The following is a 22936-nucleotide window of genomic DNA, read 5'->3' as shown; positions in this document are numbered from 1 at the left end:
AAAAAAAAAAAAAAAAATTGGGGCTGTCCTCCAATTTTTCAGACAAAATTTCTCTGGATCCTCTGAGTCCCATGAGAATACTACTGGAAGACCAGAATCATGGGTTCCCAGAAATCTGTGAAGTTTTTGTCTCTCTGTCTGGTTGCTTAAAACCAAAGGGCACATTTCATAATTGTAACTTTGCTCATCATGCTATGACTGCTGGAGGACAGAACACTGCCTTACTATGTAAAAGTCTGTTTTGCAACTGTAAGTCATCAATACTCAAAAAAATGTTCAGAAATATATTCATGAAACTGACAGGGTGCCTGCAACTTTTAATCTTACAGCAATGTTTTCTTGTTTGTTATTATGGTAGCACAATTTCTGCCACTTAAAATCTTCTTCCTCTCTTTACCCTTTCCTTGTTTCTGACATGGAAAAGAATTCAGACTGGTTGTGAGTAAAACTACTGATGGTTTTCATTATGTCATAAATTTGCTTTCTAATCTCAGACAAATCACTTACTTTCTCTAAACCCCCATTGCCTCAAACCTATAAGAAGGAAGTTAATAATTACCTCACTAAATTGTTTTGAGTATTACATGAAAATTACTAGAAAATGCTTTCAGAATGTTTAAGTCTGCAAGGAAGAGTAGATAGTTTACTAAAGACATGAGTTTTTTTAAAAAATGTAATGTAATTCTGGATGTTTTAAGCTCCCTGGAAAACAACCTAATTTAAATAGCATTATTAATTTCTATTAGATTATTATTTTGCTCCTAGAAAATGTTAGGATGCTGGCACTTTTTTTTCTAGAGACCAAAGACACAATGAAGACAGGCAGCCCAAAACTGGGCATCAGTGAACAAATACTTTTAGTGAAATAAAAAGGAAAAGTTTAGCGTCTTTGAGTTTTTTCTCCCTGCAATGTGACTACTGTGGGAAATCGTGCATCCTCTCTCTCTGGGATGCAAAACTTTGTGATTACAAAGAGAATAACTGGGCTTTAAAAAATATTGTGTGTTCACCTGGTCATAAAAATTTTATTGTTTAGAAATTCTCTCTCTCTCTCTCTTTCTCCCCCACCCATTCTTTTTCATCTTGTTGCTACCTCTGTAAATAAAAATCATATAATCATACAACCTTTCGTGAAGAATCTTTTGATTTTATAATCAGCATTGAAAACCAGAAAAAAGGTCATTAATTAATAAGCTTATTTCCCCTTATTTTGAATTCCCCTTTGTTTATTTAAAAATAATTCTTCTTTGGTTGGTATCTGTGAAGAAGGCTTTTTTGGTGGGAATTTGCTTCATCTGTCTAGCAAGGCCTGCAAAGGCTCACTGGTATTTCACATCTCAAAGTTAGACATGTGCAAACACCTACTAATGATGAAAAGAAGGATATATCCACAAAGGTACCAGGCGCCATCTGGTGAAAACTACTGACTGTGAGAAAGAGAATAGTCTATTGTTGAATTTACAGGACTTTTTGTTTTTATCTTTTTTTCTGTCTTTCTTTCAAATACAGCTTCTATAGTGAGGATAGTGGGAAAAAAGGAAGAGAATAGTCAGAGAAGGGAGTAGAAAAAGGGGAAGAAGGGTTAAGGGATATATCAAAGTCAGAAAAATAATCTTACAATACATCTTATAAGAAATACTCCTTGAGTCAGATTGAACTGATAAAAGTCTGAGCTTTCTGGGTTGAGGGAGGGGGAAGATGCAGAAAGAAAGAAACATAGCTTTCTTGCTTTGGGAATTACAGAACCTGAGGCTCTCAGGTGAAAAACTAATGAGTGAATCAAGTGAAATGCATGATTACATCCTCTAAAGCTTTGATTTGAAGGCAGTTTTTATTAAATCGCAAACGAGATTATTGCCCATCCCCAAGCAAAGAGTAGGGAAGAGGAGCACTTTTCCCCCAAGGAAAGCAAAACCAATACAGTAACTCTTTTTGCTGGGCACTGACTTCTGTTGTATACATTCTAAAAATGATATCAGTCATTTAGAACTCTCTAGTGTAGGGCGAATAGTGTTTTATTAAAAAAATTATATAACTGTTTAGACTTAGATGTAGCCACATGACCATTTGGGTAAAGGTGATTTATTTCTTTTGGTTCAAGAGCCCTCTCATGCTTTCTTTATATAGGGATGTGCTTACTTTTGTTAAGTACACATACGTACACAGACATTCAAATATGAATATGAAAAACCAGTTTGAAAGGATAAAGAAACAAATGATTATTTCTACCATGCAAGCTCTAAAGCAGTATTTCATGGAGTATTATCTAGATAAAAGCTACTTCAGAATTATCCGAAGATGTCTATTAAAATGCAAATTTTTAGGTGGCTGCAGACCCAGCAAATCAGAATTTCTGCCATGGGTCCTAGTCAGTGCCTAGGTGGGGCCCGAGGGGCATTTTTATCGAGCAAATTTTATGTCCATTAAAGTTTGTGAACCACTGCTCTAAATGTGCCTTGGGACCTAATTGTGGCTCTAGCGGACATGTGCAAATTAGGCACATATATTGAGCACTGTATTAACTCTTACAGGTGACAACATTAGATATTCTGACATAGAATGTGGGAAGCCACAGGAAAAGAAGAATGTGTGCATCTCAGAAAAGAGTTCCGGTGGCTTAGAGTAGACATTGCTGCTGTTGAGTCTGTGTGTAATCCAGTCGTTCCATTTTCAGTTATCACTGCACAGGGAACATGAAGGGATCGGACCTAGATTCTCTTACACTATGCTGGTGTGAGAATATCTGGGCAAAGAAATCACATAAAATAATTTCCTGGAGTCAAAATATCTGAACTCTATTGCTGAATGCTTTGCTCTCCCTTGCACTTACTAAGTACTTCCTGCATGCAAAGCCTACTCAGATTTTTTTTATTATTATCTTAATAAGCACAAATTATAATATTTTATTTAGGTAAATTTATACCTCCCTCTGATTCCAGCATTGGGAATGCAGGAGAAGTAAAAGAGAAAGTTTGACCTTGGCTTGGCAGAAGAAAAAGCTGGAGCCACAAGAAACATAATTAGTGATTATCGACAAGTTTTCTAAACTTCCCATTATATTGGTGATAAAAAAAGAGAAATATATTTATTAATCTATGTGTAGATGAATGACTGTGTCTGTTACTTCCAAACGTGTTTAGCAATAAGATATAAACACTAAAGTCAGCATGTCTGAAAAACACTTATCTAGCAGAAAAGAAAATGTGTAGTGATAATTTGACAACATGTTATGTGTATTCACAAAATATATGAAAGACCAATGAAAGGCCAGTGAAAAAAGTCTAATGATATCCCACTTTTTATCTGAAAAATTTTATTTCATTTCTCTTAAAGCAAAATTGCCAAAACCTGAAACTTCTGTTAATTAAAAAAAAAAAAACCTGGTAATTTGGGAGGGCCAAACATGCTAAATAACTGTAGTACACAAAATTGGAAAATAAGAGAGGCTAGGGAGGCATGGGCCATAACTGACTGGACGGTGTTGAATCATTGCATTGCACAGTGTTGAATTATGCCCTATTTCTTAATTATTTCTGTTATTACATGTATTGTTTTCCTACCTCCCAGAAGAGCAGAAATTAATAACGGATTAATAATGCATTTTGTCCCCTTGCTCCTCATTCCCATGTATATCGTAAAGTAGATGTCAGATAAGGCAGTTACTATGAGCGCACAGAACCAAAAAGGGAGACTTGCTATGAAGATTTTCTCCTGAAAAAGCACTTGAGACAACTGTCCCTTGCTTTTTCACCCACCATGATTCCATGAATTCAGGTCTCCCACACTAAAGCTGATGTGGAGAAGCAGATGAACAAACATAATCACTAGGTTTCATTTCATCAAGCAGACTGATGCAAAAATGAAAACAAAACTTCCATTGTTTGCCAACCATTCAATGCTGCAGAGAAAGAGGAATGTGAAAGCTTTTCAGCAGCTCAGCCTACCTCTAGGAACATCTAGAGATAAGAATTTTAAGAAATTACACAGAACTCAGTTTCCCTTTAACCAGTGCTGTTGAACACTGACAGCAGACTATGAGAGGGCAGTGATGTGATCACATGAGCATTGTGAAGGAAGACGCCATATTTCAAAGTTTCCTGTATATACCATCAAATGTATCATCGTGGTGGCAAGAACCTTAAGTCTGAGAGATTTATGTTAAAGTACATTCCACTGCTTTCAGATCTTAAAAGAATCCTCCACAGAAATGCCTTTTTTTAAGGCTAGGCTAATGAAAAATGAGACAGTCAGAGCCATCTTATGAAATAATCTAGTAGGTCCCTGTCTTGTTCCCAGGATGCACATTTATTTCAAAGTAAATATGGAAGGAGTAGACTCAAAATTCAACATATACAAAAAGAGGCAGTGTACCTAGCATATGTTGTATTTCAAGGAAGCTTCAGTTTATCTTGAATGTTATTTGTCATTCCCTGTGAAATCTAAAGTTTAAGAGCTCTGAGTTGATTCCAGAGTCAAAAATTTTGGGGTGTAGCAATTGGGAAAATTGTGTATGTGTACACACACACTCATACACACATACTATATATGCATGTATACAGACAGAAGTGTTTAGATGGCAAATTAAATTAAATATGGTAATTGAGATCCTTAACTTATTCCTATTTGACTCATCAATTTTTCACATATTAATATTTCTGTTCTTAGTAATTGATTACTATTATTTTTACCTCTCCAATACCCATTTCTCTTTTCTTCTCATAGAATTATTTCCCACATAATCATTCATCTTGCTTTAGCTTTTATGACAATTTCACCCAGAAGCTTTGATCGATTAGCCCCTAATAACCCCTCTGACCTAGAGAATTCCAGAAAATTTGAGTCAAGAGTAAGGTATTCAGATATGCAGTTAGCTACAACTTATTAGGGAAGATCATAGCTGTAGAATTCACACCCAAGTTCTAGTAGATTTGTACCCCTAAACTTCTGGTGTTCATTAATAATAACCTCTAGACAGATACATATTAATAGTTCTATATCCCTATTAAAATTTCCAGCTTAAGGGTATTTCCAGGGATTATGCTGCTTTAGACACTTTTCGGTTCCACTGGTCAAAAATTGCTCAGGATAACCAGATAAGACAGTGAAATCCAGGTCTTCCTCTATAATACCTAAATACTTCAAAGCTGTAAAACCAAGATTTTAAGTAAATTTAGTTCTTATTCTATTTTTGTTTATCTCACTTAGTATAAATATTCATGTTTCTCCACCGAGATATTAATGCATTTGATAATGGGTGCTACCTCTGCTGGGGATATTAAATAACATACATGATATTATGCAATATAACATAGTCTGAGGCAATAAACAATTTAATTCCTAGATGCTTCTGGTTCCATGAATGTCAAATAAGAGGCTACGTACTTATACTTGGTTTAACAGTTTTTATACAAACAAAATGGACAGGTTTCTATAAGGTACAATACTCTCCCCAATGAGTATGTTATAAATCACACACAATTAAAGACAAAACAGTCATAAAAGAGCCAGTGATTAATCTACTCCTCCTAGCCTGTCTCTCTCAGTTGGTGTGTATTAAATTCCTCCCATTTCTAAGCTTAGATACTCAGCCATGAGATAGATGGGGGAGAGAGAATTCCGCCCTCTCTTAGCAGTACAGAATCCTTTTCCTTCATGCTTGAAAGAAGTGCTACAGAAATTTTCTGAGGATTTAAGCAAGGGGGATGGTGCAAGATGCAATTAAGATGACACAAATTCTAAACGTGTACCCCCATTGGAAGAGGGGGGACTCAGGAGCTAGACTAAGAGTCTAGCTATTTTGATAATCTTTTAATAAGGCTATTCTGAGTTTCTACTGTGGATCCGCTTCCATTTCTGCTTCTCTGCCATGTTGTGATGTAGCACAAGGCCTTCACTGGAAGCCTAGCAGGTGCCAGTGCCATCTTCTTGGACTTTCCAGCCACCAGAATTATGAGCCAAATAAACCTCTTTTGTTTATAAATTACTCATCTTCAGGTATTCTGTTGTAGCGGCTCTAAATGGACTAAGACAAGCACCCAACACCCACTCATTTTTCTAGCCTCATGTTTTGTCTCATTCTTCTAAGCAGTCCTCCAGGCATCCTGAACTCCAGACTCTATGAGCCACTTGCCATTTCATGTGTGTCCTATGCTGTCTCACACCGGGTGTGTTTGTGTGTCCTGGGCTTTCTTCTTTCTGTAATGTCCTGTCTCTACTTCTCCACCTGGTGAATCTCTACTCACCCTTCAAGACTCAGCTCCCATACCTCCATAGCCTTTGTACAGAACCCAGACGCAGTGAGTGAGCCACTCTTTTATGCTCCTACAACATCTTGTCTTGTTTCATAGGGTAACTTATTCTATAATATTGTACTTAGCATATCAGTCCTCCATAGCCTCTGAACTCCTTGAGGATGAGACAGAAATCTTAACTCATTTATCTTTGTATCGTCAGTGCCTGATACAGTATTTAGTTCAGAGTGTGTGATCATTAGATGCTTTTTGAAAAAGAATTCATGTATAAATATTACAGTCAAGGAAAAAAATAACAAAGTTTTCCACCAAGAATCATGCAATAGCCACTAAGTATGCCTATAAAAGGCACGCACTTACCTGGAAGACTGAGAACTATCCTTCTGCATTTTGGCCACAAGCACTATGTTACTAATTTACAATTGCCAAATGCTAAATATGTCACATCACAATTTAATAGAAGATATTTCGTGTATAGTCCAGTTGATAATATGAACTAAGAAAATTATTAATTATACCTTTTTCTTCTCCCTATATCCCCAACATCTTTCAAATCCCAGCAAAGTAAGTTTGTTCTTAGAAATGACAATCATTTTGAGGCTAACCTGAAGAGATTCTTATTTTAGAATATGTATCACCAAAAACCAGAAGTATCTTAACAATACCTCATCATTTCTGATCCACCTTCTTTCCTTTCATTGCTTTCTGATTATTCAAATTCCATTGCATTTTATTTTAACTGGAAATACCCATATCTATGCATATATATTATACATATCATACTAGAATGACTGGGACTGCCTATATAATTAAGCTAAGGCTTTTCCTTGGGGAAATCCAGTGAAATTATCTTTCATTACATTTCTAAAATACTATTCATTAAAAGCAGAAATAAACTTTTATACTCATGGCTAACAATGCAGAAAAGAGTCTCCATCCTGAAGCTTATCTCAATTTCAGAAAAGAGGGGGAATTTTCCAGATGAGTTGCTATTTGATTTGATTTTCACCCACAATTACTATGAAGATCTTTCCCCCAGCAGCTTTTTTTTTCCTGATGGTTTTAAGCTTTGTTCCTCTACCCCATTTTCTGAATCAATGTGTTTTCTAAAAACACTGCTCGATTACTGCTTACTTGAAGTTTGGAACTATCTGCCATGTCATTCCTGATGAACTTGGCTATTTTTAGTCATGGATGCCAAAAGAGAGGAAAGAAGAAAAAAAAATCCCACTTTTCCCTGGTGCTCTGTCCTTCTTTCCTGCTGCTGTATTCATTGTTTTGATTCCTTCATGCGCTGGCAAACTTTCAAACATGCCGTATGAGAATTTAAAAAATGAAGCTCTCATTTAGGAGTCACACAGTGGTGATATACACACAGAGCTTCAATTTAAACCATTATTGCATACCATCTTTTTCCTTTTATAATAATCCATTAAATGCTTTCAAGTATGGAGAAGGAATAGCAACCTGTAGATCCAAATGGAACCCAGATGACCTATAAAATACATACTGCCTCCCTGCCTGAGTTGTTAGAGCTCTCATCTCTAATGGATGGCATTGTTATTTTACCATCCAGACAACCACACACATCAATTATACATTCTCCAATGTCATGAATCACTTTTTGAAGGCAACCTGTCTTTTGGTTGTTATATATGTCACTTTATCTTAACCTCTCAACCAAATTCAGTTGGTGTATGTGTGATAAATGATGATGTCCTTGCTTTAAATACATTAATTGACAATTAGAAAATATTTTGAGAGAAGGTTTAATGTTTATTCTTCCAAACATAGATTGTACAAATATTTATTCAGTAATTTTCTGACAGCAACACTCGAGAGTACAATGAATGGCAATTTTTTTTTTTTTTTAGAAAAACACATTTGCATTACTTTGAATTTGTGAGTTAAAGCTTAATTTCTCATTTACACACGTATGCACACACGTACATATCTATCTGCTTCTTCAAACATGTTTCAGGCTAAGATTGATAATCAAAATATGTAGTGTCTTATAAACAACACACAAATTAAAGATAAAAAAATGCGGAAGAGCCAACCCTTATTTTTGAAACCATCTCTCCAAACAATCTTGGGTGGTATTGATAGATGCAGGAGGTAGATAAGGAGGGTCCCCAGATAATCTCTGACCCGCCCCACAAGTGATTACATCAGATGCTTTCGTGGAGATGAGGGAAGCTGCCCAGGGTCTTGTCTGGGCAGGCCCACAACAGACTGGGGAGGCCCCACCAGCGCACTGGGAAAATGGGTGGAGCCACGGGAAGTTCACGCTTTGTGCAGGGGGAGGAGCCTGGCCTCTTCAACTCCTGTGTGGTGGTCTGTGGTATTCAGTCTGTGAGTTGCTGGACTCCCTTTTGCTTTGCTGTTTTTGATTTTTTTTTTTTTTCCTTTTCACCCAATACATTCTGCTTTCTTCACCCTGCAATGTGTCTGCGTGCCTAATTTCTCCTGGTCGTGATACAAGAACCCAGATGTAGCTGAACTAAGGGACAAAAATTCTGCATCAGTTTTTCGTAGCAGAACATTGGACCTTCATTTACAGTATGATCACCCAAACATCCCAGATTGTTTTGTTACTCTTAAAGTCAACAGGTTTTTATAATATCCACAAAAAAATTAAATTTCTAAAAAGCACAAAGGTATTTAAAACCCCCATAAAGATTAACTCATAATAAGCAATTGGTTATCAATGCTATCTCTTAAAAATACTTAGAAAGGAAATTGTGCAGTAGCTCTTGTTAATGGGTCATATTATTTGCAACAAAAACCTGCCTTGATTTTAAGCCTATTGTTTTGTTTTGTTTTGTTTTGTTTGGAATGCTTTTCCTCTTTGCCTTATCTTAAGAACATCCTAGTAAGTTTAAGACATTTTCTTTCCAGGCTCACAGGGAATCACGGACATTTGTTTACTGTTTTACAGTACATGAGAGTTAAACTCCTGCTATGCTGCAGGCAATATGCTAAACTTTTACAACCATTATCTCATTTAATCTTACTAAAAGTCCTAGGTATTAACACTTCATAGGACAGATGAAAACCCAGGCTCACAGGCTCAGTACCTTTACAACTTCAGAACAACTGAACCAAAGCCTTTTTAACTTTTCCCACTAGGCTGTATCAAATAACAGCTTTAATGTAGATCAGCTAACAATCAGTTAAAATAAATGACTGAAAATGTAACATGTATATACTTTGTGAACAGTCATAAAAAAACACTTGTTTTATGTTACAGGAAGCTTTGAAATTAGGAAAAATCGAGAATGGTGAACATTGTCTAATGGTTGATAAAGCAGTTATGAAGTGCTTTTAAGATCTTTTTTCTTCTCTCTATTCTTGCCTCTGGGAACCTCATCTATTTTCTTTACAAAGCGTAGTGTTTCTCCAAAATTCCAGTGCCACATTTCCATCGATTTGCTATATCTCTCCATTCTGATGTCCTACCAACTCTTCTAGGCCTCCAGACGCCCAGTTTCTCTAGACTTCCTTGTTCCCATAAACGGAGTTATCATTCATTCAGTACACCTGTCTCACAGCCCTTCTCTGCTTTTCCTTCCTCTAGGCATGGCAGTCTACATCCATCTGGTTGCCAAACTCATTTCGGAAATAGATAGCCTGGCTCCTCCCTCGCGTCCTCACAACCACAACCCTGTATGGCATCTCCTTTATTTCTCACTTACAACTCTGCTATTAACTCCTAACTCCTACTTTGTCTTCCAGCTTCTATCCTATATATCTCTTCTAATTCTGATATATCATACGTCCTAGGGCCAAATAATTTTCTTAAGATGCACTCTCTTCACATCACTTCTAGAAAACCTATGGTTTTCTATTGTCTTCCAAAATATATAATGACTTCTTATCACAGCTTTCAAGGTTCTGAAATGTGGCATTTTTCTGGTGTCATCTCCACCACTTCTTCATATAAAACCTATGCCCTACTTACATACTTTACCATACTTGGAATGCTCTCCCCTTTTCTTTGCCTATCAAAATTGCCCATTCTTCAAAGCCCATAAAAGTCTTCTCCTCTGTAAAGCCTTTTTAGATTTTTTCTAAGCAGTTTTAGTATCTCCCTCTTCTGAACTCCCTTTCAAATACTGTTTATCTTCACACATTCGCCTTTACTTGCAGCATAAGAGCTATGTACTTGTTTAAGTCATCCTGCTAAATTATCAGTGCTTTATGGAAAGATAATATATTTGAGTACCTCGTATCTCCTGCAGTACTTAGCATGTGTCTGTTACCAAAAGAGATCTCAAGAATGTTTATAAAATTGGATCATGAAAAGTGTTAAACCTGAACAGGGACTTGGAAAAAAACATATTATTTTTAAAAAAAATCAACAAAGTATCATACATCTTGTCATTTAAGAATTAAGATCCATGTGAAATGAATACTATTATTTACACAAAAGGCTAGAGAGTGGGTAAAGAACCAAATTAAATGTTTGAATTGTTAGCCTAGTTTTGGGAGTCATTAAAACTGGGAGAATTTCTTATTCTCTTAGTCATGACAAGAAGGAAAGAAACAGATTTGAATCTACTTTGGAGAGGGCTGAGGACGTGCCACAGACTGGAGATCCTTTGCCCTGGAATGATTTTTCTCTTTTTCTTTATTTAACTTTTACTGATTTCTCCAAATTATTTAAATGTTATTTCCTCCAGGAACCTTTCCCTAACCTCCTCTCTTCCTGAGGTCTAGATTAGATATCTATCCTCTGTGAATACATTAGCATCTTACATTGTTTTGAAAATTTCCCTGAAAGATTTGAATTATGTAAGGGTAGAAGTCATTTCCTTAATCTTTAAGTATTTAATTTGACCCAGTGCCTGGTACAGACTAGATGCTTATTAGTAAATATAGATTGAGTTAATTGATCAATTATACTGTTTCAACTATTTGCTGTCTTGTGACTCTGGGTCAGTCACTTACCGTTTAACCTCACTTTTCACATCTGCAAAGTAAAGATCACTATTGCAATGAGGCTAAGGTTGTAATGAGGATCAGCCAGGATAATGCATATAAAATATATGGTATTATTACTCTGTATACATTTTAAACTATTATTAACATAATATAAATAATTAATTTTAAAATTAATTATGGTGCTCTGATTTCATTCCTTCCTAGAATGCTGTTGGGATACTGTCTACGAATCATTCAAGATTCAGCATTACAATCAGAAAGCAAATGGAATGTCTTTGCATATTTCTTGGTATAAGCTTATTTTATAGAAATACTATTTTTATTGTCTAACTCATATTCTCACCACTATATCATAACTAATTAAAAGTTGATGCATGGACTTACGCTCCTGCCCTAAAAGAGTAACTGTCAGAGAAATTCTGTTCTCACCATAAACAGCAACATTGGTCATCAGGAAGCGTAAGACTCCGATCTTGAGAAAAAGTAAATAAAGTGAGCAATTACACCAGTTTACTGCCCAGAGGCAGTTTCCAGGCCACACAACAAGGTGAGGGGACCTGAACACACCCCAGCAGTCTCCGTGAGTTTAGGATACAGAGATCAGAGTTTATGAAGGCAGAGTCATTTAAATTGGCAGATCCAAACATGAGAGTGTCAGGAGCTGCACACAAAGACTGCTCTGGAGAGACACGGGGAGGTCAACTGTTTGCTGAATAAGGATCTGTGCACACAGGAGGAAACGTCCACAAAGTTGAGAGGGAGCCACTGGAAAGCAGGACGGTGAGACACATCTGGAGCTCACACATGGCAGGGACAGGTTATAATTCATCAACCCAAAGAGAGCGAGCTCGACACTTGAGGGCACCAGGGCGAGTCTTCAGCAGTGTATCAGTCTAAAAGGACTGTTTGAGGGTATCAAAACAATCCCAAGGAACTTTGCTGGGTATTTTACCAAAAAGAAATAAACATATACATCCACACAAAGACACATACACAAACTGTCACAACAGCTTTACCAAATTATGGAAACAACCAACCCAATGACCATCAATGGGGGAGTAGATGCAATGACCATGTTATGTTCATAAAATGAAATACCATTCAGCAAGTAAAAGATAAATGAACTACAGGTATACACAACGGTCCGCGAATCTCAAAAGCATAATGCTAATGGTAAGGAGTTAGACCAAACGCGACATGCTACGTGATTTCATTTATATGAACTTCTAGAAAACAACTACAGGAAGGTAGAGCAGATAAATGTTTGACAGCGGTGAGGCATGAAGAAAGAAGTTTGTCTGCAGAGGGCATGAGGAAATTTTGGGGGGATGATTTAAATTTTCTACATCTGTGTTGTGGTGGTATCCACCTAACTGCACACTTTTCAAAACTAATCAAATTATGCACCTAAATTAATAAAATTTATTGTCCATTATTCACATCCCAATAAAGATTTGTTTAAAAAAAAACTGACCGTTTTTCTTAAAACACATTTTTTAGGCTACTGTTTTTTTTTTTTTTTTTTTTTGAGACGAAGTCTTGCTCTGTCGCCCAGGCTGGAGTGCAATGGCCGGATCTCAGCTCACTGCAAGCTCCGCCTCCCGGGTTCACGCCATTCTCCTGCCTCAGCCTCCCGAGTAGCTGGGACTGCAGGTGCCCGCCACCTCGCCCGGCTAGTTTTTTGTATTCACCATGTTAGCCAGGATGGTCTCGATCTCCTGACCTCGTGATCCACCCACCTCGGCCTCCCAAAGTGCTGGGATTACAGGCTTGAGCCACTGCACCGGGCCTAGGCTACTGTTAATATATCTTTAGTCCTCCACAAAAATTTTTAAGCCTTATGTTTATGTCTCACTGTTTAATATGTGCTCTGGTACTACCGTTAGTTTCAACAAAAGATAGGAAAGTGAGTAGGAAAAGGGGAATTTTTTTTCACTTTCTGTGACAGAAAGGGGCAAAGATGAAGAGAACTGGGGATGGTTACTGAGTTATCCAAACAAAAGGGTCTGCTTTGGCCTCATGCTAAATTTTAAATATAAACCAGAATGATTATTGGTATAATAAGAGTATCAAGTTTGCTCAATATGACCTGTTACTCAGAGTAATTCAAGGACGCTTTTTCTAGTTAACTATTTTCCAGTTAACTGGAAAAGTCTTCCTTTAAAGTTTTATCAAAAATTTTTCTTAGATACCTAAGAGTCTTTCCCTACCTTATTAAATACATTATAGGCAATGAATTTTAAGTATATTTACAAGTTTGCATTTCTCAGATTAATCACTTTGAGCATAAAGTTTAGTTTGCAAAAGCTGGTAGAAGTGGATGTAGTGACATTTCAATGAAATGCTGGTCCTGTAAAGCCCCTTTCCCTGCAACCCTCCAAATAAGTGCCCCATAATTAGTTACATTTGGGTAATGTTGCCTAGTACAGTCACCTCTTGTAATGTCATAAAGCATATTATTGAAATTGTTGAAGTGTCCTACCAAAAAGGAAAACCACAGAATACTCATTGATTTTATTCAAACTAATTTATCTGAGTAGATAAGTTATTTTTCCCATAGTCTACATCGACTTCTTCAGAACCCCAGTTCTAATGAGGCATGCTGCTGCTGTTGTGAAAAACGTTAGATGGAGTTGAGTTTGAACCCCCACTTGGTAACTTACCAATGACATAAATAAGTTTTAATCTTTTTGAATCAACATTGCACTATAAAAGTCTTCCGGTGAGAATTACGGCTAATGTCTATAAAGCATCTGAAACAGCCTCATGGAGAGTAGAGTTCTCAGAATTCTAACTGACCATCAATTGATATTATCAAGTGGCTTCTCTTTTCAGGTTCTCTAGAACTTGAATTTGTTTGCTTATTCACTTCATTGTTTGAAACTCTTCTTTCTGCTTTTTAAAAAATAATTATACCTTTATTTTTGCTCTAAATGGGGTTGGTAGAGTCTACTTAACTGAGGTTTCAATTTTAGTTATTTTCTAGTTAACTGAAGTCTTATTGTGCTTTGGACAACAGCATCACATTGCTCTATCAGTAGGGTTACTGGAGTCTAACCAAGTCACCCAAGGTGTCTTAGGCTGAAATCCAATTCATAACTTGAATTGTTTTTTATTCTTTTGTGGATAAGAACATTTTTAGATATTATTCCCAAATCTATCATATGCATCTGTATAGATTTCAGGATGGTTGGGCTAATGGGAGGACCATAATAATGTATTACGGCTCAGCCATTCATTATACTTTTGAAAATCCCATTATGTCCACAATTGTGGATCTTCCTTCACATTTACAGCAGTAAGAATAATAATAACAATTGATGACAGCAAAAGTAATAAAAGTAGTCTTAATATTTTATACTGTAAAACACTAGTTGTTTAAGGTTGTCAAGGCATTTTCTAAATAAATGTTTTCATAAAGCAATACACAAGCTCTCTGAACCATCATATAATGCCAGGGAGAAGGTCATATAACTTTCCCATAAAACTCCTCTTTTTGCATCAGGTAAAATGTTTCACAATAATTGTATTGGCTGTCCATCACAACACCTCAGGGAAGCATGCTGTTAACAGGGTCATTTCTCCTTCACAGCTGAGAATACTGAAGCATAGACACATTAGTGGTAACTTGTCCAAATGAACGCCATGAACTAGTGAACCAAATCACTGTGTGACAATGACACCACTCAAAGGCAGGCACCACACAGGAAATGGCATCATGAAGGTTAATTTTAGATTAAACGGGGGCAGCATGAACGTTGGGTCATCTCGGGAAGATGTGCTAAAATGCACAGAGACAAGGTTAGTCATGGTTCGTAAACCTTACCTGTGAGTGTTCTCTGTTGTATGTTTAGGCATTCAACTTATTTTCACGAAATAATTGTAGCAGGAAAACTTCCTTTTATCACCAAAGTAGAGATAGAAAGCAATGCTTTTTCTTTTTCCCGATAAGCACCAAGAGCTTCATCCATTTGGGGCTGCCAGAGTTAAGTCTACTCTGTTCATAAGGAATGATTTTCAAAATTTTTTGATGAAAATCATATGAAATAATAAAGTAATATCTGCTTGTGCACAGCCAAAACTGTTTCCAGTAGCAGAGGTTTGAAGCAGCTGGACAGACTTAGCCAAATAAGTTAATTGCCAAGAGCAATCAGAGCCTCTTTTAGTGGACCCATCGAAAAAATACCAAGATGGTAGCAGGCCCTCCTAAGATACTGGTTCATAAACTCTTTGGGCACACACTCCTTCCTCGTTCACACACAAATTCTGATATACTATACAAACGAAATTTAGTATAGTATTTCAGAATGATCACAGGCTTTATTTTGCCCTGCACGGACTACCTAGAGTTCCACAGATCCCAGATTAATCTCTCTCTCTCTCTCTCTCTCTCTCTCTCTTCCCTCAACGCTCTCTTTAGTATCATTTCTAGTTTCAAAAAGGAAAACTAGAGTCCAAGAAGAATAAATTATTTCACAATTGCAGGAGATTTTCATCACTTAGATTTCCACATCTCCAGACTTCTTGTAAGATCTAAGAAATTAAGTGCAACAAATACTAGATTACGGTAGGCTTTTTCAGGCTCTGTATTAATTCCAAATACATTTATAGTTCAGCATCTTAAAACAGCTGGTATTCATCTTAGCAGGCTAATATCAATTCATGATATTTTATTGAGGTAATGGAAAAATATACACTGGCTTATCCAAAGAAGATAATGATGAATGCCAATGAAATCATTTCACTGTATGATGAATACTAATTTTGCAGGGCATGCTTCTAATTTATATCATGTAATAATGCTTTTTCTTCCACTAGCATAATATGAACATTATGCATAATTTTAAGCTTTCAGTTATTTCTGTCTCAAATTGTGTATAATGTAAAATGTATAGTTTTAACTGACAACACCAAGTGTTGATGAGGATGTGAAACAATGAGAACTCTCCTAATGTTGTTGAGGTAATAAAATGGTAAACTCACTTAGAGAAATGGTTTGGCAGCTTCTTATAAAGAATGTGTACTTTTCCAGCAATTCTACTCTTACGTGTTTATTCAAGAGAAGTTTAAAAAAATATGTCCACATGAAGATTTGTCTATCAATGTTCATACAGTGTTATTTGTAATATAAAAAAGTGGAAACAATTCAATAATTCATCAACTGGATAAACAGTAAACAGATTGAGAGATATATATATATACACACACACACACAATAGGATACTTTCTTAGAATACAAAGGAATTAATTATTGATACTTGCAAGAGCAAGGATGAATCTCAAAAACAGTATGAGTGAAAGAAGTGGGACATGAGAGTACATAATGCATGTCTCTGTTGATATTAAGTTCAAAAACAGAAAAGTAATCTATGATGATAGAACATAAAACACTGGTTGCCTACAGTAGGAGGTGATTTTGTTTGGAAAGAGGTACAGGGAACTTCTTAGGGTGATAAAAATCTGCATCCTGTCAGAGGTATGAATTTGATGGATATGTATGTATCAACACACATTGAACTATACTTTTAAGACTTCTGAATTTCACTATGTATACATTACACTCCTCTTTCCCTAAAATTTATCTTTAGCTCAGCTTCTGCATTTTCTTTATCATTGACATTTCTTCGATAGCCTTTCTCACCTCCACATGACGGGCCCTTTCCTGGATTTCCACAAGCTCAGCCTCATGGCAACTCATTTTACAGCTGTTTATTGCCAACTACCCTTTTCCCATCTTACTACACCTGGCTACGTTGTAACTTACATGTTCCCTTTCTAGGATTCTGATTTTTTATCATCATAAATAAATCAATAATATATTTTTTTTTCTTCTTCTTTTTAACTTGGGCTTGTGGCCCTGACATCTGTAACAAATCTACCTCCAGGAAGAGCTAATCTCAACTTGGTGGTTAACACCTCACCAATTCCCTAACAAACTTTACATAGAAAAGGATCATTACATAGTACAGATTAATGATGTTATTATGAAAGTAACACTAAGGTGGGTGGGTGTCAATTACCTGTGTCCCTTTTACACAAAAGAACTTGGCATTCAGTAGCCCAGGACACCTTCTTCCAGGGCACAAGGTAGGACAACAGCGCGGCTTCCACACTTCGCTGTTTCAACACCAAGGACCCCACCTGTAGCCGACTTTGGAACTTTCTAGGTGACCACAGTGAGTGTGGGGAGTTCTCATGGTGAAGGTAACACTTCATTGGTCTATGTTGATCTCTCAACTGGCATTACTTGGTTTGAGAACACAGTGGTAATTTTTCTAGGATTTTGAGTTTGTCAAAATGGAAACAATGTAAATAAAAGAAAAATTGCCAGGGGCTTTACAAATGCTAAATTTTACGGTGCTTTGTAGTATTGTTTGGCAATTACTATACAGTTCCAGCGCATGCCATGCTTTCTAACACGAGCCTTGATCTCCATAGAACAATTTCCCTGAGTCTAGAGATGTGGAGTAGCAAACTCCATCCTACACTTCATAAATTTGGGGCTACTATCACTTTAGTGTGGCTTCTTTATATTCCACTTTATTATGACTATATCTATATAAATGCAAACACTGTTTCTGTGGATATAATTTCATAAAGCAAAACTATCTTCTATCTTTAGCAGTGAAATTCAAGTGGCAAATATGACAAGCAAAGAAAAATGAATGCAGTTAACTTCAACCATCCCTGCTCATCTGAAAGCTTATGTCAGTTTCTAAATAAGCTTTTCATTTTTCTATTCAGTCTGCTGATCTTTGTTGATTTACAGCATGAATGAGCATGGCACATTGCAACTTGTATAGTGTATTTTTCCTAAATAATAAAACATTTATTGCAGACACATCAAGCTAGCTAGTGGCTCTAAATTATTGTGGCAATGAAGTGCCATGTTAACAACTCATTTACATCCTTCCGGTGACTCTCCATTACCAAGGTAAGTAATTTAATTCCATCTAGAAAGAATGACTTTGCAAAGTGTATTTACTATAATTTGGGAAAAATATATTTAAATCATATTATAAATTATGAGGATCATTTTGAAATAAATACAAAAAATAAAGTATTTCGTTGGTATTTGTTGAATTATCTCATATAATTTTTAGTGAAGATGTGCTAAAAATATCCTAAGAAAGCTTTGTAATATATACCCATCTATGCTCAATGTATGCTCATTATACATGTCTAAGCTTTATAAATTCAATTTGACATTCTCTTTTTCATCTTTGATTTCTATTCCCATTTTGGGCAAGTTACAAAAAGCTGTTAGTCACACTCCTCATCATCAGGCCTACCACAAGTCATAAATTTAGAGGGTTCATTCACCTTATTTCCTATGCAGGGCACTTGCATATATGAGCACAGTTGTTACGTTGATGCAAGGCCCTGCCCTTGTTTTACTCTCTTCCCACTTCACCCTAGATCCTAATTCTCATTCAACTCCTGTACCCGACTAAATACCTACTATAATGCATTTAGATATGTCCTTGAACATTCACATTTCCTTTTAAAATGTGAAGTGTTTTTGTGTGTATATGTTTTGAATTTACATAAACAGTATTGCTCTGTTTCTTACTTTTGTTCCCTCAGGGAATTTTTTAAGTATCCATGTATCCATAATACTATTGGTTTAAACTGAAGTATTGTATTGGATTCCGAAGTATGGATCTACCACATTTTCTAATCTATTCCGTCACTAGATTTCCTCCAGCTCCTTGCTATAACGCATGATGATGTAACGACTTCATACAAGTCTGCTTATGAACCTATGAGAGAATTTCTCTAGAGCATATTACAGGAGTGGGTTTCCTGAGTCATACTCAGAAAGTATGCAGATATACTCAGCAAGAATGAACACATGACATAAGCATGGATATACACTAATAAACACATATACATACACAGTAAGGATATAAAGTGGTACGCAAACCAACAAAGGATGAAAACATACACATTAATAAGTGTGGGAAATGTATTCAGAGTGGCCAGTGAAGGACACATACTCCATAATCAAGATGTCCACATACACAGTAAGTACGAATATACACTATTACGGATATACTCGTAATTAAGTTTGTAGATGTACTTAATTTCATAAGCACTGCAAATTATTTTATAGAATAGCTGTAATCTCACCAGAAGTGCCTGAGTGTTCCTATCTCTCAATAATTGCTACAGATTTGGTTTTACTAATAATTTCTGATCAGGCACAGTGTCTGATGCCTGTAATCCCAGTGCTTTCAGAGGTTGAGGTGGGAGGATCAATTGAGGCCAGGAGTTTGAGACCAGCCTGGGCAACCCAGCGAGTCACCATCTCCACAAAAAAAATAAGAAGTAAATTAGCTGGGGATGGTGGTTTACACCAGTAGTCCTAGCTACTCAGCAGACTGAGGCAGAAGGATGGCCTGAGCCCAGGAGTTTGAGGCTGCAGTGAGCTATGGTGGTGCTGCTGTCCTCCAGCCAGGGTGACAGAGCAAGACTCTGTTTCTTAGAAATAATAATAATTTCTTTGTTTATCTCATGGATGTCAATTATTATTTTATTTTTATTTGATTCATGAAATTACTGATGAGTTTGAATATCTCAAGAAATTTGTGATTAGTTTGGGATTTATCTTTGCGTGTATTATAAATATAAAGCCTTCTCACATTTCAAATTGGTTTTCTGTTCTCTTTTGTTTTTGTGCTTTTTAGGAATTCCATATACTGTGTGTTATGTATATAGTTAATTTCATTTAGCCAAATTCATTCTTGTATTTGTATCTTGATTTGTGCTTTGGGGATACTAAGAGGTTCTCCACTTATGCCCCAAATTACAAGATAACTTTCTTCCTTTTCTTCCAGTAGTATTATAATCTACCCTTTCAATGTCTACTACATCAGAACTTCACCTTTATATTCAATGTTAATTAGTCATCCAGGTTTATTTGTTTTCAAAATAGTAGGCAGTTTTCAAACACTCTTTACTAAACGATACATATATCCACTTGTGGTGCTGTATTTACCATCAATTATTTTTCCATATATAAGTGAGCCTTTTTCTGAGTTCTGCTCCTTTGGTCTATTTATTTCTCCCAGAATATCGTATTATTTGTACTAAATAATTTTGAGGTTTATCTAAATATCTGAAAAGTAGGACAGCTCTCTTCACTTTTCTTTTTTATCGCTCTTTAATCTCTCATTTAAAGTTTAAAAGGTGTTCGCCAAGCTGTTAAAAAGATTCAACTGTAATTTTGATTGGGACTGCCTTGACTTTATAGGTGATTTTAAAGAAGAATTATATTTTGTAATAATAAGTTTCCCTATCTGTAGATAGGAAATGTCATCCTATTTAGTTAGATCTGCTTTTGAGTTCTTTAACAAAGACATTAATTATCTCCATAAATGTGTAGTTCATCCTTTTTTGGGTTATTTTCTAATTGATTACTTAGAACATCAATTCTAATTGATGTTATAGAACAAGGGTCAGTACAATTTTTCTGTAAAGGAACAGATAGTGAACAATTTGGGGCTTTTTGAGCCAACTTGTCTCTATTGTTAACTATTCACTTCTGCCATATTAGCAAGAAAACAGCTCTAAACAATATGGAAACAAGTGAACATGGCTGTATTACAATACAAATTTATTTATTAAAAAAAAAAAGGTGGGCCGGGCACAGTGGCTCACGTTTGTAATCCAGCAGTTTGGGAGGCTGAGGCAGGTGGATCACCTGAGGTCACGAGTTCGAGACCAGCCTGACCAACATGGAGAAACCCTGTGTCTACTAAAAGTACAAGATTAGCCAGGTGTGGTGGTGCATGCCTGAAATCCCAGCTACTCGGGAGGCTGAGGCAGGAGAATTTCTTGAACCTGGGAGGCGGAGGTTGCGGTGAGCTGAGATTGTGCCATTGCACTCCAGCCTGGGCAACGAGAGTGAAACTCCGTCTCAAAAAAAAAGAAAATAAGTGACAGCTGGATTTGGCTAGTAGGCAGTAGTTTGCTGACCCCTGCCATAGAGAAATGGTATTAATTTGTTTAAGCTATTTTATGCAACACATTTGCTGAACTCTCTAATTAGAATAATTGGATTGCTCATTGTCTCTACATTTTTTTTAATTATTGATGAACATATCATACGTAAATAATGGCAGTTTATCCCTTTTTTCAATTATTAAACTTTTTTTCTTTACCCCTAATTACAAAATTGGCCAGCGTCTTCATTATTGCTCAAAAAGTAGCAGTGATGGTAAGCATCTTTGTCTTGATCTTAGCCTTGGGAAAATCTGTAGAGTTTCTTGATTAAATATGGTGTTTCATATAGGTTTAGGTCTGGGGTGTCCAATCTTTTGGACTCTCTGAGCTACATTGGAAGAAGAAGGATTGTCTTGGGTCACACATAAAATATGCTAACACTAACGACAGCTGACGAACTGAAAAAAAAAATGGTCTCTGCATAAATCTCATAATGTTTTAAGAAAGTTTATGAATGTGTGATGAGATGTATTCGAAGTTGTTCTGGGCTGCATACAAACTGCAGGTCGTGGGTTGGACAAGCTTGGTTTAAGTTTTATTCACTGTTATCACTTGATAAAGTTAAGGACATTCCCTTCTATTTCTGGTTTAATGACATGTTTCATCAGAAGTTGATATACTATCTAATATTAACCATTTCATTCTTGTAATCAACTTTACTACAGTGTATTTTTGTCTTTAAATCAGTTTTTGAGATAAAAATTGAATACAATGAAATGCATCAATTTTGTGCACACAGTGCAGTACGTTCTGACATATGAATGCACCCATGTAACCACCATCTAAGTTAGGACCCAATCATTTCTATCTCCAAAAGAATTGCATTTATCTCTTTGCAGTCATTTTATCCCTACTTCTAAACCAGGATACAAAAAAATCTGCCAGTGCTATATATTAGTTTTGCCTGTTTCTGAATTTTATATAAATTGAATTGTACAGTGTGTTCACTTTTATGGGAGCATTCATTTACTGGAAATGCTTTTTTTGCTGAGTAGTATATTCATTTTATGGATGTAGCAAAATTTAAATTTTCAATTTTGATGAAGTCTAATTTAATATTTTTCTTTTATGGCTAGTAAGTTCTAAGAAATCTTTGTCAACCCCAAAGTCATGGAGATTTTCTGCTATTCTCTAATGGTATCCTAGTTTAAGTTGATGATTCAGTTTTACTTAATTTTGCAAAATATGGAGTAAGAATCAAAATTCACATTTTATGCAAATATATAGTGATGACAATATTATTCATAAAAAATATAATTTTAATATTAAAATACTTGGGGATTTTAAGAATAAATCACTTGAATGTATTTACATGGGTATTAATGAACTCTCTATTCTGTTCTGTTATCTGTATGTTTATCCTTGCACCCATATCATGATGTCTTGAATCTGTAGTTTTATAGTGAGTTTTGAGTCAGTACCAGGTATACAAGTCCTCCAACTTTGTTCTTTTAAAAATTGCTCTGTATATTATGTCATTTTCATTTCTCTGTAAATCTTAGGATTGTATTATCAATTTACACACCAAAAAAGCCTATTGGAATTTTGTATGTCTATGCATTGAATCTATACATTAATTTAGGAAGAACTGACAACTTAACAATATTGAGTCTTGCAATTGATCATCATGGCATAACTCTTGAATTTTTTAGGTCTTCTAGAGTTTCCCCCTACAATGTTTTATAGGTTTCAGTGAAGAAGCCTTCAATATATTTGCTTTAACTTGGAAA

Source organism: Colobus angolensis, unplaced genomic scaffold (assembly GCF_000951035.1).
Source record: "Colobus angolensis palliatus isolate OR3802 unplaced genomic scaffold, Cang.pa_1.0 Scaffold186, whole genome shotgun sequence".
Lineage (NCBI taxonomy): Eukaryota > Metazoa > Chordata > Mammalia > Primates > Cercopithecidae > Colobus > Colobus angolensis.
The sequence above is the reverse complement of the archived record's forward strand: the minus strand, read 5'-3'. Positions refer to the sequence as shown.